Here is a 17,836-nt window from a genome sequence, read left to right as displayed (position 1 = left end):
AAACTCTTAAGTGATTACATTGTAGATGCTATTGTGTTATGTTATATGAGAGGGATTCCTCAATTTATAGAGGTTCAAAATCTTTTCCTCCAAAAAAGGGACTAGCCAAATATGGAAGAGAATTATATTTTTCTTTCAGGAAAAGTAAAGCAATTATAGTTATACTTTAACTTTCCTTCGAGAGAAAATTAAAACTCAAATATGATAAGAAAATCATAGCAAAATCCTATATATATATATATATATATAAATATATATATATATATATGTGTGTGTGTGAGAGAGAGAGAGAAGTTGTAGTGTCACCACCCCAATTTATATAGGGGCCATGCCAAGCAATTATTGTGTCACTCTGCGCTCAACGAACCCGATATATTATTCACTAAAATAAATGAAAATTTTTACACCACATGTCGATTTAGAATAAATTATGCAATAGTCATATTTCATATTTTAGTAAAAGTTTAAGCCAATCACTCTATCTCTTGATTTTAGACTACACTTTCGGTAAAATTTATCCCTCCCTGTCTTTCCAATTTACTCTCTTAGCGATTCCCAAGTGGGAATAGCCATTAATATTATTTGAGAGAAATTAAAGAGAAAAAGAAAGGTAAATATAGATAAAAATTTAGAATTTCATTCAACATAAACTAAAATAGCTTCTACAACCGGTACTTATAGTATGGAGCAGCTTCTAAACCTATTCTAGAATGAGGATATATTTGTAAAGTAACAATAAAATATGATCTAATATGTAATCTTCTAAAACTTGGTTGACTTGACCGACACCTAAATTTTTTTATTACGATCCCCGTACTGAAATCGTTACATTCCATTCCCCTTTAAACAATCTTGTCCTCAAGATTGGGATATGATTTGAGAACAGAAGATTCCAAGCAACCAGTTAAAAGTCAAGAGATACTTCCACTTAATTGCTAATGTATCAATCATCAAAAAGAAATAATTCTCAACTTTCTTAACTAGCATCCAAGTCCAAACGGCCAACTCCATGATAAGCCTTGAATGCAATGGTGATTCCCTTCCCAATCTAATTGAGTTTTTACGTTTTAGACAATGAAATACTCCACCAGTCTTCCTCTTAAGTCTAAAAAGGCTTTTGTTCTTCCTCTCACCAAGACTTCCCGATGTTGTCTCCCTTTGCACGTGCTGCCATCCTGCTTTAAAACCAGAACAAACCAACATATCTGTAGGTTGTACTTCATCCCAAGTAACATCAAAATATGACGCTTCCCTCATACCATAACTGCAACCACAAAAAATATGTTGATCATGGTTCTTAAAGAATTCCGATGAATTCACACAAGAGCTCCACAAGGGGCTTGTGAACCCTGCATTTAAGAAGTGAGCCGGTGACACTTTCTTAACGTATTTTCTCTCATTGTAAATGTTCCAAACAGCATCTAGTGGCATATTTCTTGAAAGCAATATTTCTACTAGAAAAAATACTAGTCGGAGCACCCCTGTCATTTTGAATAGCATCATAACTTTCCCTTCCAAATATAGTAATATCATGCTTGAGGCATGATGATTTCTTTGACGCTAACTGATCATTGAGCATGAAAATAACATTGGCATGACTATGAATCAGGAAATACAAGGTAAATGTGCCTCCATTTCCGCGATCAATATTTACAAGCCCCGTGAAGATACACTTCAAATAAAGAACCAAAGTTACTGTCCAAAGCACAAATAAGGACACCCCCTTGATTTCAGCAAATATAACTGTATGCACATGAAGTAATAATGTAAATAAACTCTTGTAAGCAACTACCAGATTTTTATAGCCCAAGATGATGAATCTGCTCCAATAATCATTTTGAAAAACCTCAAGGAATTGAGTCGCAATTTCACTATTACTCCACTCTATTCCAACAGTACATGTTCTAATCCTCCTTTCCTGACTATAAGCTGTAATACTACTAAGAAATGTCATCTTACTAGCCTTCACCACAGTTTCTACCCTTTCTTCTGACAAATTTAATACATCATTTGCACTGATATGCAATTCCAAACCGATCATATCCAGTCGGAAAAGGAATAACATGATTAACCAAATCACAAGATTAATGTAGGAGACAAAACTAACATGATAGATCACCCAAGCGCGCTCATTTGTAAAAATAAGGAACCCGATGCCACCAGTAACTCTCTGCATATAGATATAAGGAAGATAGAAAAAGTTATCAAATTGATCCCATTGTTGAACACTAAGAAGAAATAGTGAAATATGCGAGTACTCCAACTTCAAATAGCTAGATGCATTAGTAAAAAATAGTGAATAAGGGGCACAACAATAGCTTCGACTATTCCGGCAGAGTGACCAGTCAGGAGAATTCTAACAAGTTCTTCAATAGTACTAGTGTTCTCCTCTAACTTCGGAACTGCAAGCTGCCTGTCAAGGTTCGGAATTACCACATGCACATCCATTCCACTTCCAATTTCATTTCCCCCCTCTTTTCGGGATTCGTATAATCTACTTGCAACCCCATGAGAATTGTCTCTTGAAATTTGCCACTGTTGAATTATGATGATCTGTAGCCATCACTACATACTCTACGTAGATGAAGTCCCAGTTGATGCTGGTCACACAAAGAGTTGGAATTCCAGCATCAGCTGCTACTCGACAAGCAACTGAAACAACATTTGATACCACAAAATCTGCCTTGATAGATTTTGGCCCTTCCACTTCCGTTGCCAAAAAAGGTGTACATGATACAAAAATTATCTCAGAATACTTTTCTAGCAAGGAAAGATGATCCACTTTTGAAGGATCGGCTTGAGCTGCTGCCCAATTTAACAATACATTGGGAAGAAAAAATCTAGGAGATTGTACCTCGAGTGTAAGGACGAGGTCAGGTGTACCAGTGTCGGTATGAATATTATTCCCAGTTAGAATGAGATTTCTAGCAACCTCACAGCAGCTTGACTTATATATCCAAAGACATCACTATTTACATTGTGAGTAAGGATAGGATGTTTCTTGATCTCTTCTACACTAGTAGTACTAACTGTTGGTTCATAAACTGCTGCAACAGAATTACCGTGTAAATATTCTCTGTCAACAGTGACAATGGTGAAACTCTCAGTTTGGGAAAATTCCCCAGTCCCGCGGAAGTTATGGCAATCAAGAGTAATCAAAACAGGCTCCACATTTACATATTTTATTTCACATTTGAAAGTATTGTCCAGATTTCCAACCTCTTTACGAGTTAATACCCTATCACTGGGAACCATTTTTAGTGGGAGCGAGATTAGATTCACGGGTGTCAATCTAGCTGCTTGCAATTTCTTGCCATCTAGAACCTCAGCTTCGTCCTTAAGAGAACTGAACTCAAACACCTAGTACTCCTTAACTTCTGACTTCCGCTCGCAATCTTCAAGTTCAAGAGGCTCATCTCCTACACTTTCATCCCATTGCAAATCCGTCACATTGATTCCATACATTTGAAGAATTTGATCAAGCATTTGATATCCGTTATCTTCTAACTTCTCCTCTTCGGGTTTTCCAGATTCTATTTCTCGTAGTGTTTCTTTTTCTCCCCCATCTCTTTTTACTACTTGAAGCTCATCTACTCCAGTTTTGTTCTGTTGAGGAAAAATATCAAACACTTTGTCCGCAACTGGTTCTAACTTTTCTTCAGTGCTACTACAAACTAGTTGATTAGCAATTGCCTTTGGTTGGGGAAAATCGCCAAACACTTGGTCCTCCTTAATTTCTGAACTCTCCTCATGCTCATCTTCAACATCCCTCAATGTATTTCCCCCTTGTAGCTCCTCAACAGTAGCATCAATTTGAACAATTGCACTCCATTTCACATTGCCACCACCCACGCGAACTCGTCTGACTATCTTGTTACTTGATAGCTTAGTTTTAGCTAGTTGGCGACAAAGTTCATATTTGCGTTTCTTCTTCCAAACATTTCTCTTGCCACCAGTGGCACGTTTTTGGTGCTCAGAGTGTCTTATCATACCCATGGTTGCTGAGTTATACTCAAATCCATGAGGATTTGGGTGAGTATTCAAATCTGCACCGTAATACTCAAACCCATAAAGTGCCGGAATAAAATTTGGATGATAAGCACATTGATCAGCTGAAATCTGTTGTTCGTTGTACCATTTTTTAACTTCGTACTGACATGGTGAACAATGTAAAGTTCAGGAAAGATATTGTTTCCATTCTTCCATATGCTGCATTCTTCTATTCGATGTGTCAATAAAACCATGGATCCGTTGCTCCAACTGATTCAGACCTCCCCCGGAATCCCTAATTTTCTGTCTATCCGCCATTAACACCGATAAACAGCCGAGAATCGTCGGCTTCGATACCAAATGTAGCGATTCCCAAGTGGGAATAGCCATTAATATTATCTGAGAGAAGCTGAAGAGAAAAAAGAAAGGAAAGTGTAGATAAAAATTTAGGAATTCATTCTAACATAAACTAAAATAGCTTCTACAACCGGTATTTATAGTATGGAGCAGCTTCTAAACCTATTCTATAATGAGGATATATTTGGAAAGTAACAATAAAATATGGTCGAATATGTAATTTTTTAAAACTTCGTTGACTTGACCGACACCTAAAACTTATATAGATTAATTATATTACGATCCTCGGAGTTGGGTGCACTTATAACTATTTGCAATTGGTTTTGATATAAAAAGAGAGTGTATGTCATACGCATATGATGTATGTCATGTCCATATCTTGTGTATGTGTTATGTATGTCATGCGCATCAGAGTAAATACATCGAAACCCCCTCAACTTGACACGTTTTTTTTTTTAAAAAGACACATAAATTTTGCGGGAGTCCTACTACCCCCTCCCCACCCCCCAACCCCACAAAAAAAAAAAAAACTCCAAACTTATATTAATATACTCTTTTTAGCTCAATCTCAGTTTGAAGTAAGAAAGTAGCTTTCACGCACCAATTACTGACTGCCACTTGTCAAAGTGCCAAAAAATATAAAAGAAAAGAAGAAAATGACCATTTTTCATTAATTATTATTAAAAAAAAAAAAAAAAGAGGTCCACGCTCCCTCTCTCCTCATCTCCTTCTCCCTTTCCCCTAACCTTCTCCCAAATAAAAAGTGGCTTCTTCAGTCCCTCTCCACATACAGATTTTATTCCAACACACACTTATATAACATTCACACACAGAACGGGAGGACCATTTTTATTTTCCATTCTTTTGCTCCTTTTTTTTTTTAAAAAATCTGCACTGCATCACTGGAAAAAGAGATCACCGGAGTTGTGCTCATCGGAAAACTTCTCAGGCCCGCTCTGTTCAAACTCTTCTACACTCAACCATAGTCATTGTCTTCAACACACGCATTTCATCCCCTACTAATTTACTCCATCAAAGTTGACTATTAAAGAGATACAAAAACATTTAAGAACCTTCACCAATGAAGGCATAAAGAAAGTTGGCGTCAATGAAGGATAATAGACAAGAAGACAAAGTTAAAACAAAAAAACAAAAAAACAAAAAAAAGGAAAATAAAAGAATGAAGACAAAAGGAAAAAAAATGGATACAGAACATTAAGAAAGAGGAAGACAAAAGAAAAAAGAAAACAAAAAAAGAAAAAAAAGTTTTAAAAAAGTTGAAAAATCAATTTAATAAAAAAATTTTAAAGAGAGAGCTCCTAAGCCTTATTCTGCAGATCAAAGAGCGACGTAATTCCCCATCATGCAAAAAGATCTTTTAATTTGATTTGCGGACCTCTCACTCTCTCAAAGACAGTGGATATCACTCTCTCTGCCACGTGGGAAAAAAGGTGATATTAATTCCATTTAAAATGGGTTTTGGGGGGGGGGGGGGGGGGGTTGGTTAGGATCCCCAGTTTTTTTTTGAAAAAACGCATCAAGTTGAGTGGGATTTCGATGTATTTTCTCTCACTATTATATACACTAGCTATGTTAGGCCCGTACTAAGCCCGCGCCCAAACTCATAATATAAAAGTAGTAAAATTTTAATTAAAGAAGTATAATCTGTATCATATGTTCAATATTTACTTTTGATAAGTCTTCATTATTATTAAAGTTTCTCAGTCACCTAATTAAATAATTTTTAAACAAAAAATTGCTTATGAGGAAGAAAATTTGGTAGAAGAATTATCAAATACTACAGGAATATGAACGACTCGACATTCTATGAAGTAACATGATTCAAATAATGTAAAATAATTATAACTCAGTGAATATCATAAATTTTAAAGATTGACATTTTTATGAATTTGTGAGCATATATTTTATGTATTTATAGATAGAAATATTTATTTTGGTACATATTAAGTTTTAATTTCACTCCTAATATTTCATGTAGCAAGGGTTTTTGTTAGTCAAATGTGGTGATTTAAGTTTAATTTTAGACAAAATTAAGCAAAAAAAGAAAAAAAAACAAATTTATTAAAGGAACATCAAGAATCAATTTTAGTTCTTCATATATAGTTTAATCAAATTTTAATTTAATATTTTAAGTTGAACTAATTAAATTTAGCTTCAAAGTTTAGTCAAAGTGACTGTCGAAAAACCATTAGTGCCACACAAACTGAAAAAGGCCAAGAGTGATTACTAAGACCTAATAAAATGTTGTAGTTGGAAACGAAAATTTAGCCCCAAAGTTGCTTAAAATTTGCCAAAATATATAATGACAAATAATGTAAAGGGTATTTTAATAGTCGACTCGGTCTATATTAGCTTGGGCGCACCCCTTAAGAAATCACTTATCCTTAGAAAGCAAGAAGCATTTCACTAAATCCCCTTAATTGAAGAGTGCCAATTTAATACGATTTTTGTTTGTGTAAAAAATCACTTATCTAAATAATGATAAATTTGATATATAAAACTATTAATACCTTCTTAATTACTCCCTCCGGATAAAAAAGAGTGTCCACTTAGCCTTTTTTTCTTGGGTAAAAAAGAGTGTTCACTTATCAAATTAAGAAAGAATTAACTTTATTTTTTCAGATTTGGCCCTATTAAGTACTATGTGATCAAACCCCAATACCTATTTAATTAATAACAATTTAATCAGATTACCTATTTTTTTCTAGGAGTTCATATTTTCTTAATGGGTGTGCAAATGGCTAAGCGGACACTCCTTTTTATGCGGAGGGAGTACTATATAAAAAAATATTTATTTGGACTAAATATGAAAGCTAAAAGTATCATATAGTATGAACCAGAGGAAATATGAGGAAATCAATCTTTGAAAACCATTTGGCACCTTTCAATTGATCAAATAAATCATCGATCCTCGGAAGAGGATACTTGTTTTTAATCGTCACTTTATTCAATTGCCGATAATCAATGCACATTCTCAAGGAGCCATCCTTCTTCCGGACGAACAATACGGGTGCTCCCCACAGGGATGAACTAGGCCTAATGAAGCCTTTATCAAGCAAGTCCCTCAATTTCTCCTTCAACACTTTCAATTCCGCGGGTGCCATTCTAAATGGGGGAATAGATATAGGTGTGGTGCCTGGCAACACATCAATGGAAAAATCAATTTCCCGTTCAGGAGGAAGGCCTGGAAGCTCTTCTGGGAACACATCCGGAAATTCGTTCACCACTGGAACTGACTGTAGAGTCAGCGACTCAGCTTCTACATCTTGAACTCGTACTAGATGATAAATGCACCCTTTTGTGATCATTTTCCTTGCCTTTAGATAGGAAATAAACCTACCTTTTGGTGATGCCGCATTTCCTTTCCATTCTAAGACTAGTTCTCCTGGAAACTGGAAACGAACCATCTTCATTCGGCAATCAACATTGGCATAACAAGAAGCCAACCAATCCATGCCCATAATAACGTCAAAATCTACCATTTCTAGCTCATGCAAATCAATCATGGTACGACGATCACAAATCACAATCACACAATTCCTATATACTCGGCTAGCTATTACCGATTCACCCACGGGTGTAGACACCTCAAAAGGTTTGATAGACTTCGGCTCAATTATAAATCGACCCGCAATATATGGAGTAACATATGATAATGTGGAGCCCGGATCAATCAAAGCATATACATCATGAGAGAATACCGATAATATATCTGTGACCACATCAGGAGAAGACTCAAGATCTTGGTGTCCAGCCAAAACATAAATACGGTGCTGAGGACCGCTAGTACTGGGAGGTCTGCCTCTACCTCTACCATGGGCGACTGGCGCATGTGAACCTGGCCCCGTAGGGCGTACAGATGCTGAAGATCCGACTGCTGACCCTGAAGGCTGGGTACTACCTCTACCATGAATTGAGGGGCAATCACGCATGATATGGCCTGGCTGGCCACATGAATAGCAAGCGTCTGAACCTGATCGGCACTGATCCCAATGCAACTTTCCACACTGGGAACATCATGGTACGGGTGGCCCTGGCTGGCCTGAGTCACCTCTAAACTGAGACCCCGAGTAACCCTGACTCGATCCGGAATGAGTAGATCTGTCAAATCTCTGCCCCGTAAACTGTGGAGGTGTACTGGTCGTAGGGTAGCCTGAATGCCTGGGGAACTGTTGTCTGTGCCGGCCCTGGACTCACTTATCGAGCCCGAAGGTCTATCCCTCTTGCTATGTCCCCTATCATGCTCACGTTCATTTCTCCGCTGCTGTAGGTGTTCCTCTAATTCTTGAGCATGTGCCTGAATGCGTGCAATATCCATGCCATCCTGAAGGGACGCAATCAAGCATTTATCCATTAAGTGTGGCCCTAGGCCTTTCATGAACTGGTGCACCCGATTTCCCATATCCGCTACCATGGTCGAAGCATACCTGGCCAAGGAGTTGAAGCGGAGACTATACTCTGTAGCACTCATGCTACCTTGCCTCAAATTCAAGAATTTATTGGCCCTAGCTCGCCGAACTTCTGGAGGCATATAATGACAGAGAAAAGCATCAACAAACTCTTGCCATACCGGTGGAGGTGCATTGGCTCCCCATGAAGCCATCCAAACTGTATACCACTGGATTGAGACATCCCTCAACCTATACGACGCTAGCTCTACCGACTCAGTGTCTGAAGCATGTATCAATCGGAGCGTCCTCAACATACCGTCTATGAAGTCCTGAGGATCCTCCTCCGGTCTCGAACCAAAGAATTCTGGGGGTTTCAAAGTAATGAAGTCACGGGCCCTTGCACTAACAGCCCTGTCGCCTTGCCCCGAGCTTTGCCTCTGAGTCTGGGCCACAACCAACTGAGTCAATAAATTAATGGCCTCTCTCACATCTTGGCCCGAAGCATTCGGTGGAGGAGCTGGAGCCGGGGCTGAGGCTCCCACGTGCTCCTCGGTAATAGGCACTGTCTGGGAAGACTAAGATTGAGCCGCACTCTGGGACTCACTTTCCTCTGCTACCGGTGGCGGTGCTCTTTTAGCCCGCTTTTCTGCCACCGTCTTGCCTTTTTGGGCTGCTGTAGCCTTTTTCTTTTTAGGCATCTCTGAAATACACAACACACGATTTAGGAGCAAGAATTTCCTACATCATAGCTCTATCGCACGATTCTTATGAAGAAAGAAGGTCATTTATTCCTAAAATGTCCGCAACTTCTTGTTTATAAGTGTGGCGCGCAACACACCCATAACCAAGACTCTACTAGACACGGCTCGTAGACACACCCTAGGACTGAACTGCTCTGATACCACTTTTGTCACGACCCGACTCGGGGCCGCGACGAGCACCCGGTGCTAACCCACCCGAGCACTCTCTTAGCTTACTCTTATACTTACATCTAGGTGAGCCACATAATTATACATACATTTCCATTCATTCCTCAACTAGTCCCAATTGGACAACGGTACATTTATATCACCATAGGCATCTATGCCACATCAATGTACGTGGCCGACAAAATGATATACATAACATAGGCCGACAAGGCCGGACATGTCTAACCATATGCACATGACTACGAGCCTCTAGGAAGAGTATAACATATCACATGAGCGGGACAGGACCCCGCTATGCCCATAATTACATACACAAAAGAATAAGTACCCAAAAGCTATGGCTCCGAAGGAATTGGAGCTCCGCTATGTAATCTCTGAATAAGCAGCTATGGATCAAGTCTGTCTCCCTGAGCACCTGCGGGCATGACGCAGCGTCCACAAACAAAAGGACGTCAGTACAAAAAATGTACTGAGTATGTAAAACATGATCCACATCAATATAGAAGCATCATAGACAATATATGAAGTGGCATAAGAGGGAAGACGATAATATCATCATCATGGCACTTACCTGCCTTTCATAGGGACTTTCCATTTCTCATGCGTATTTCATAATAGTGCTCGTATTCGTATACATGCCCCTATTCGCATTCATATACATAGTCTTTTCACATTCATATTCATATTATATACATAGCCATACACTTATATACATACATAGCGTACCCGACCATAAGGTTCGGTGTTTCATACGTACTTGGCCAACCAAGGCTCAATGTTATTTCTACCTGGCCCTACCAAGGCTTCAGGGTTATCCGTACCATCTGCAGATGTGTGCGCGCGTTACGTAATCATATACATACGTATATATATATATATATATATATATATATATATATATATATATATATATATATCCATATACATATATTCTACCCGGTATTATAAGCTCGGGGTGTCATTATAGCCCTTCATAGGCACATGTGAATATAATAGCCCGTAGGCACCTTTAGCATCATTATTATTATCATCGTCATCACTATCATCATCGTTTTCGCTACATCTCTATCTTATGCTTACTCGTCAATGGGGTGCGTAGTACATTCGTAGCACGTATCGAGGGTCGTGAGCTTATGAGCTCGGAGTGTCAATCACTTGATTACAACATACTCATATAGAGGATTTAAGAGTTTGGCCAAGGAACCATGCCTTATGAAAGAAGGGTTAGCCTTACATACCTTTTCGTCAGACTATTCTACACTTGCACGCTTCCTTCCAATGCTAGCGTCTATACCTTCATTAATATCATAACAATGGCCATTAGTCATTCACGTTATCCACATTATTTAGATTCCTTAATTTTCCTCTAATTCACCCATATTCATGGTCATGACATCCAAGTTCGCCTATTCGTCTAAAGTGTCTAGTCCATGATCTTAGTACCATTTATAATGCATTCATATCACAACACAACAACATTCATGATTCAATTCCAACTATTCCACAAAATGTCACTATTCATCATTCATGACCTACTTGACCATATTTTCTACAATCCATGTATTCAAACTCTTCAATACCTTAAAAATGATGTAAAAATCATGAATCTTACCTTAGAAGTTGTAGGAACAAGCTTTGGTTAATAATACTCCACTTTGAGCAAAACCCTAGTTTTTCTCCATTTGCATTTCTTGACTTGAATGGTATTTAATGGCTTTCTTACACTTGCTTCACTTGTTTATGTTGTTGGTGACTTATAATCCTTGAAAACCTATGAAATAAATGTAGAGAGATGATTCTAGAGAGAAGTGGTGTAGTGTAGAAATGAAATAAAACAAGTCTTGTTCCTTATATTTAATGAACTGAAAATCTGTGCTGGGGTGAACAGTGGTCGTCCATCTAGGTTTACGGTTCGTATTTCAGTTTACGGACCGTCCCTCGTGGTCGTCTTTAACCTTAAGCAGCGCCAGAAACTTTAGGCTGCATGCATGGTGATTTACGACCATGGTTTACGGGCCGTAAATCACTTTAAGGTCCGTCCTCCTAGTCATATTTTACCATTTCTCCACTGGACAGAAAGTCGAAGCCTTGCATGGAAGTTTAAGACCTTCCAGTTTACGGAACGTATACCAGTTTACGGTCCGAATTTTGCACTTTACGACCACTGGGCAGTTTTGCCAACTTTCAACTTTTCAAATTTCTCGACTTTTCATTCTAATCATTCTCGTCCATTTACGCACATTGCTCATGAAACATTATACACTCGCACTCCTCGCACACATCACTAGTTCGTTCATTTGCGTATCAACGGAAAATTTTCCGAGGTGTAACAAAGAACAAGGGTCATCTATTTATATATGTCACACCCTTATCTTGATAGGGCATGACGGGCACCCGACTCTCATCAGAGTCGAGCGAACCCTTAAACATTCGCTTTACCAAAACCTGTCATTTAAAAAAAAATTAAAAACATGAAACTTTTCCAAATAGAGGTCGTTATCTTTATACAGATTATGAAAAACTCTCAATCAATTACGTACTTTTTACCAACTGAAATCATCTGAAAATACATACTCTTTTAACATCTATAAATGATTCGCACTTCTCGACACCCTATCCACAGGACACTGTCTGCAAAGTCTCTAACATATACAAAATACCATGACATAAATACTTGACACGGCAACACTCAAAACTGAGATGAAGCTCGCCAATCCAGCGGGAACACCTTCTAGCAAGGTCTTCTACTCATCTGGGTGTACCTGCTTGGCATGAAACGCAGCCCCCCGAAGAAAGGGGGTCAGTACGGAATATGTACTGAATATGTAAAGCAGTACTGAATCAAAAACAAAGAAGGTGCAGCAGTAAACAAGTTTAGAAATCAAACCGTAAGTAACCTGAATCAACATTCTAAACCAAGTCCTGTGGCCATTACCCAAATTCTAGCATGCACAATATAAATACCGCATACGCAAATTATAGAATACACAATATAGATTTAGTATCACAATAGTCCCTTCGGACAGCCGCTTTCGGCATAGTAACATAATAGTCCCTTCGGACGGCCGCTTCCGGCAGAATAATGATAATGGCCCCTTCGGGCATGCCACTTCCGGCATAATAACATAATAGTCCCTTCGGACGGCCGCTTCCGGAATAATAGTGATGATGGCCCCTTCGGGCATGCCGCATCCGGCATAATAATAGTGATGGCCCCTTCGGGCATGCCGCTTGCGACATTAACAATAATGATGGCCCTTTCGGGCATGCCGCTTCCGGAATAATAATAGTGATGGCATGAAATGTAAACATAAGTCGTAAATGGAATGAAATAGTAAAACCTCGCACCCCGTTCGGAGTGGTTTTGGAAAATTAATTAGTAAAATCTCGCACCCCCTTCGGAGTGGTTTTGAAAATCAAACTTTATATTTCCTTTAGTATAAAACTAGTTTTCTCGAAATCATTAGTAAAATCATAAACACGTTTCAAGTCAATCCGAATTAGCATAAGAAATTTATGGACATTATTCAAATCTAACTTTATGTTTCCTTTAGTATAAAACTAATTTCCTCGAAATTATTAATGAAACCATATGCACGACTCGATTGGCATAAGGTAAACTGATGCCATATGTTATATAGCACGCTCAGACATAAGCTGAGGCCACAGCACACTCAGAGATCAGCTGAGGCCATAGCACACTCAGACTTAAGCCGAGGCCATACGTTATATAGCACGCTTAGTCGCGTCATGAAATCGTTTAGAAAAAAAAACTATATGGACGTCATGTATGAAATCAAACCCTTCTCATTTGTCTCATTCGAGACTCACAAATTAAATATATAATGCATAGGTAAGAGAAAGACCTTATGAATGTCCCCTTCGGGATTTAGACAGCATTATGAAGTCGCACAACTTGAGAATGCCCCTTCGGGATTAAGAGGTCAAAGAACTCAGGATATCATACATCTAGGAATGAATTCATTATGGATATCGTTACGCTATGTTTCCAAAACAATCCGAGTTAGCATATGAAAGTTTGGAACGTTATTTATTATAGAACCTTCTACGAACGTTTTAAAGCAATCCGAGACTGTCTACGAAAGTTAGGGACATTAATACTTATACAACTCTTTTAAAAACAAGAACTTTCTATGCTTTGCTCGTTATTCAATCATATAATAATCTCGTCTATACTAAGCATACTCATATCAAGAAGTGAATAAGAATCGTAAACAAGCTCGGAATCAAGATTAGAATTACCCCAAGATACATATCATAACTTACTTAGTTCTAGGACATGCCAAAAGAAAGAAAGGTAAGCTTTACATACCTTTATCTCTTATTCGCCACACAATACGTATACGCTGCCCAATAATATCTCAACCTATATTAAGATATCAAGAACTACAGAGAGATTCAAAACGTACTCTAACGTTAGTAACTCTTTTCTAGATGTTTAGACGACGTTTCCCTTGTTTTTAAACCAACCACATAACAACCAAGCCAACATTGATAAGCACAAGTTCAAGTGCTAATCCGAGAATACTCAAGACAATATTCAAAAACGTTCCGGACAGCCCACACAATATTCCAAACAGCCCACATTCAATATGTTCGAATACAATCCACATACGACTACTGCTTATTCAAGTTATCTTTAAATGGTCCATAGTCTTAACGTTTTCTTCGCAACAACTTACAACAGCCCAACCAACATAAACACAATGTATAATCTTAACCATCATTAATTTTCCAAGCTCAACAAGATCAACAACAACACACCAAAACATCCCGCTAACTACGATATAAAAGGTGCTCGAAAAATCTTGCAAATACTTACGAACACACCAAGCAAACCACACACGATTCATACACGTTATTTCGTGAAATCTTTTCATCAAATTTTGGTGAAATACAACAGAAACCACACGACAATTACACCATCTATTCAGATGCAAGTAGGATACATTATTACCACTATAATCCTTACAACAACCCACAAACAATTTTAGCTCCAACTCTAACCATTAAATACTTTCATTCTCATCATAGAATCCATAAAAACAACAATCAAAATACCAAGTAAAATCAGTTCACCATCTTCTTCTCAAAACAGTCCCGAACTTACGATAACATCTAAGTCCGTATATCGCTTGTATATCAACGTTTCCTCCACGTATACACCATATTAACCTTTAATCCAAATTAATAACATGAGTAGGAGGTTGAAATTACCTTTAACAATCAGAATCTTCAAGAATCTTGTTCCTATTTCCAGCTGCTTGCTTAACAACACAAAGAAAACTTAGGCTACAACTTCTGTTTAACTAATATCATGTCAAGGGTCTAGGATTTAGCTTATATGATGGCTCAATTAGAAAGGGGGTTTGGGAGAGAAAATAAGGGTTCTTGGATCTGTTTTAGGTCGTGTGAAGTGATATAGGGAAAAGTGGTGGCTTATATATTGAGTTTAATGGGCCTCATGGGCCGAAATATGAGTGTTTGGGTCGGGTCCAAATTTGCTGCCCTGCCAGCCCAAATTGCATCGTCCATATGTCCTAATCCAAATATCATTTTGACGAGCGGTTTGTTGCGCTGGAAACTAGACTCGATGAACTTCATGTGAGGATTTTGAAACAACTTAAAACTCCTCATAAACTAGGAGATATGCCTCCAACAATATAGGCTAAAAATCTGGTCCGAGATTCTACTGATGTTGTTCCGACTCATTTCGTTCAGATTCGTTTAACTTATAATCCTCTTCCAACCCTCATGTAGCCTCTTATACATACATATACATACATAAAAATCCATACACGTCTCGAAGGGTCCGGAGAATCACAACAACCTTAAACGTAACTATAGAACTTACGAAGCTTCGACGAAACTCAAATCGCAAAAATATATTCATATCTTTTGTCCGTCTTCTATATCATTACTAATAATCTCAAATACTTTAAAAGGGCACTCGGATTACCTCATATACGTACTCATAACGCGATTTCAAATCCTTTAGGTTACCATGTCACCTCGGGACACTTAAGGCAATCATATATATATATATATATATATATATATATATATAACGATATTCTTACTAACTCGATTAACTTTCCTTGAACTTTCTTAACTCATTCGTTCTTGTCTTGTTTCAAGTAGCACGGACTCTTACAGGGTGTAACATCCCTCCCACCTTAGGAACATTCGTCCCCGAATGTCAAATTAGTCCTGCATAAGTATACTGCTTCTGGTGATCTTATAACGAATCAATTGTAACTTGAACTTTCCGTCCCTCTTTTGTCTTTCAACTTTACATTTCAAGCATATTTCAATATTCTAACCTTATCCGACTTGCCCATTTGGCACCATTGCTTACCTGTGTACTGTGTAGCTTCCAATATCATTAGTTGCACTTCAGCTGAAATCAAAGGTTAGTATAAGGAATTTCATTTCCTATGACTGGGCTCTATCGCATGATCTTAGATACGAAAGAAAGAATGACAGCCTATTAAAGTCTCGTAGCCTCCTGTTTATAGATGTGGTGCACAACACACCGATAAACAAGACTCTACTAGACACGACTTTGCAGACAACCTGCTCTGATACCACTTTGTCACACCCTCATCTTGATAGGGCATGACGGGCACCCGAATCTCATCAGAGTCGAGCCAACCCTTAAACATTCGCTTTACCAAAACCTGTCATTTCAAAAACTTTTAAAAATATGAAACTTTTCCAAATAGAGGTCATTATCTTTATACAGATTATGAAAAACTCTCAATCAATTACGTACTTTTTACCAACTGAAATCATCTGAAAATACATACTCTTTTAACATCTATAAATGATTCGCACTTCTCGACATCCTATCCACAGGACACTGTCTGCAAAGTCTCTAACATATACAAAATACCATGACATAAATACTGGACCCGGCAACACTCAAAACTGAGATGGAGCTCGGCAATCCAGCGGGAACACCTTCTAGCAAGGTCTTCTACTCATCTGGGTGTACCTGCTTGGCATGAAACGCAGCCCCCCGAAGAAAGGGGGTCAGTACAGAATATGTACTGAATATGTAAAGCAGTACTGAATCATAAACAAGGAAGGTGCAGCAGTAAACAAGTTTAGAAATCAAACTGTAAGTAACCTGAATCAGCATTCTGAACCAAGTCTTGTGGCCTTTAGCCAAATTCTAGCATGCACAATATAAATACCGCATATGCATATTGTAGAATACACAATATAGATTTAGTATCACAATAGTCCCTTCGGACAGCCGCTTCCGGCATAGTAACATAATAGTCCCTTCGGACGGCCGCTTCCGGCATAATAATGATGATGGCCCCTTCGGGCATGACGCTTCCGGCATAATAACATAATAGTCCCTTCGGACGGCCACTTCCGGCATAATAATGATGATGGCCCCTTCGGGCATGCCGTTTCCGGCATAATAATAATGATGGCCCCTTCGGGCATGCCGCTTGCGACATTAATAATACTAGTCCTGGCCCCTTCGGGCATGCCTCTTGCGACATTAACAATAATGATGGCCCCTTCGGGCGTGCCCCTTCCGACATAATAATAGTGATGGCATGAAATGTAAACATAAGTCGTAAATGGAATGAAATAGTAAAATCTCGCACCCCGTTCGGAGTGGTTTGGGAAAATTAATTAGTAAAATCTCGCACCCCCTTCGGAGTGGTTTTGAAAATCAAACTTTATATTTCCTTTAGTATAAAACTAGTTTTCTCGAAATCATTAGTAAAATCATAAACACGTTTCAAGTCAATTCGAATTAGCATAAGAAAGTTATGGACATTATTCAAATCTAACTTTATGTTTCCTTTAGTAGAAAACTAATTTCCTCGAAATTATTAATGAAACCATATGCACGACTCGATTGGCATATCGTAAACTGAGGTCATATGTTATATAGCACGCTCAGATATAAGCCGAGGCCATAGCACACTCAGACATAAGCTGAGGCCATACGTTATATAGCACGCTCAGTCGCGTCATGAAATCGTTTAGAAAAAAAAACTATTATGGACATCATGTAAGAAATCAAACCCTTCTCATTTGTCTCCTTCGAGACTCACAAATTAAATGTAAAATGCATAGGTAAGAGAAAGACCTTATGAA

This window comes from Lycium barbarum, chromosome 2 (assembly GCF_019175385.1).
Source record: "Lycium barbarum isolate Lr01 chromosome 2, ASM1917538v2, whole genome shotgun sequence".
In the NCBI taxonomy this organism is placed as follows: domain Eukaryota; kingdom Viridiplantae; phylum Streptophyta; class Magnoliopsida; order Solanales; family Solanaceae; genus Lycium; species Lycium barbarum.
Note: the sequence above shows the minus strand (reverse complement) of the source record.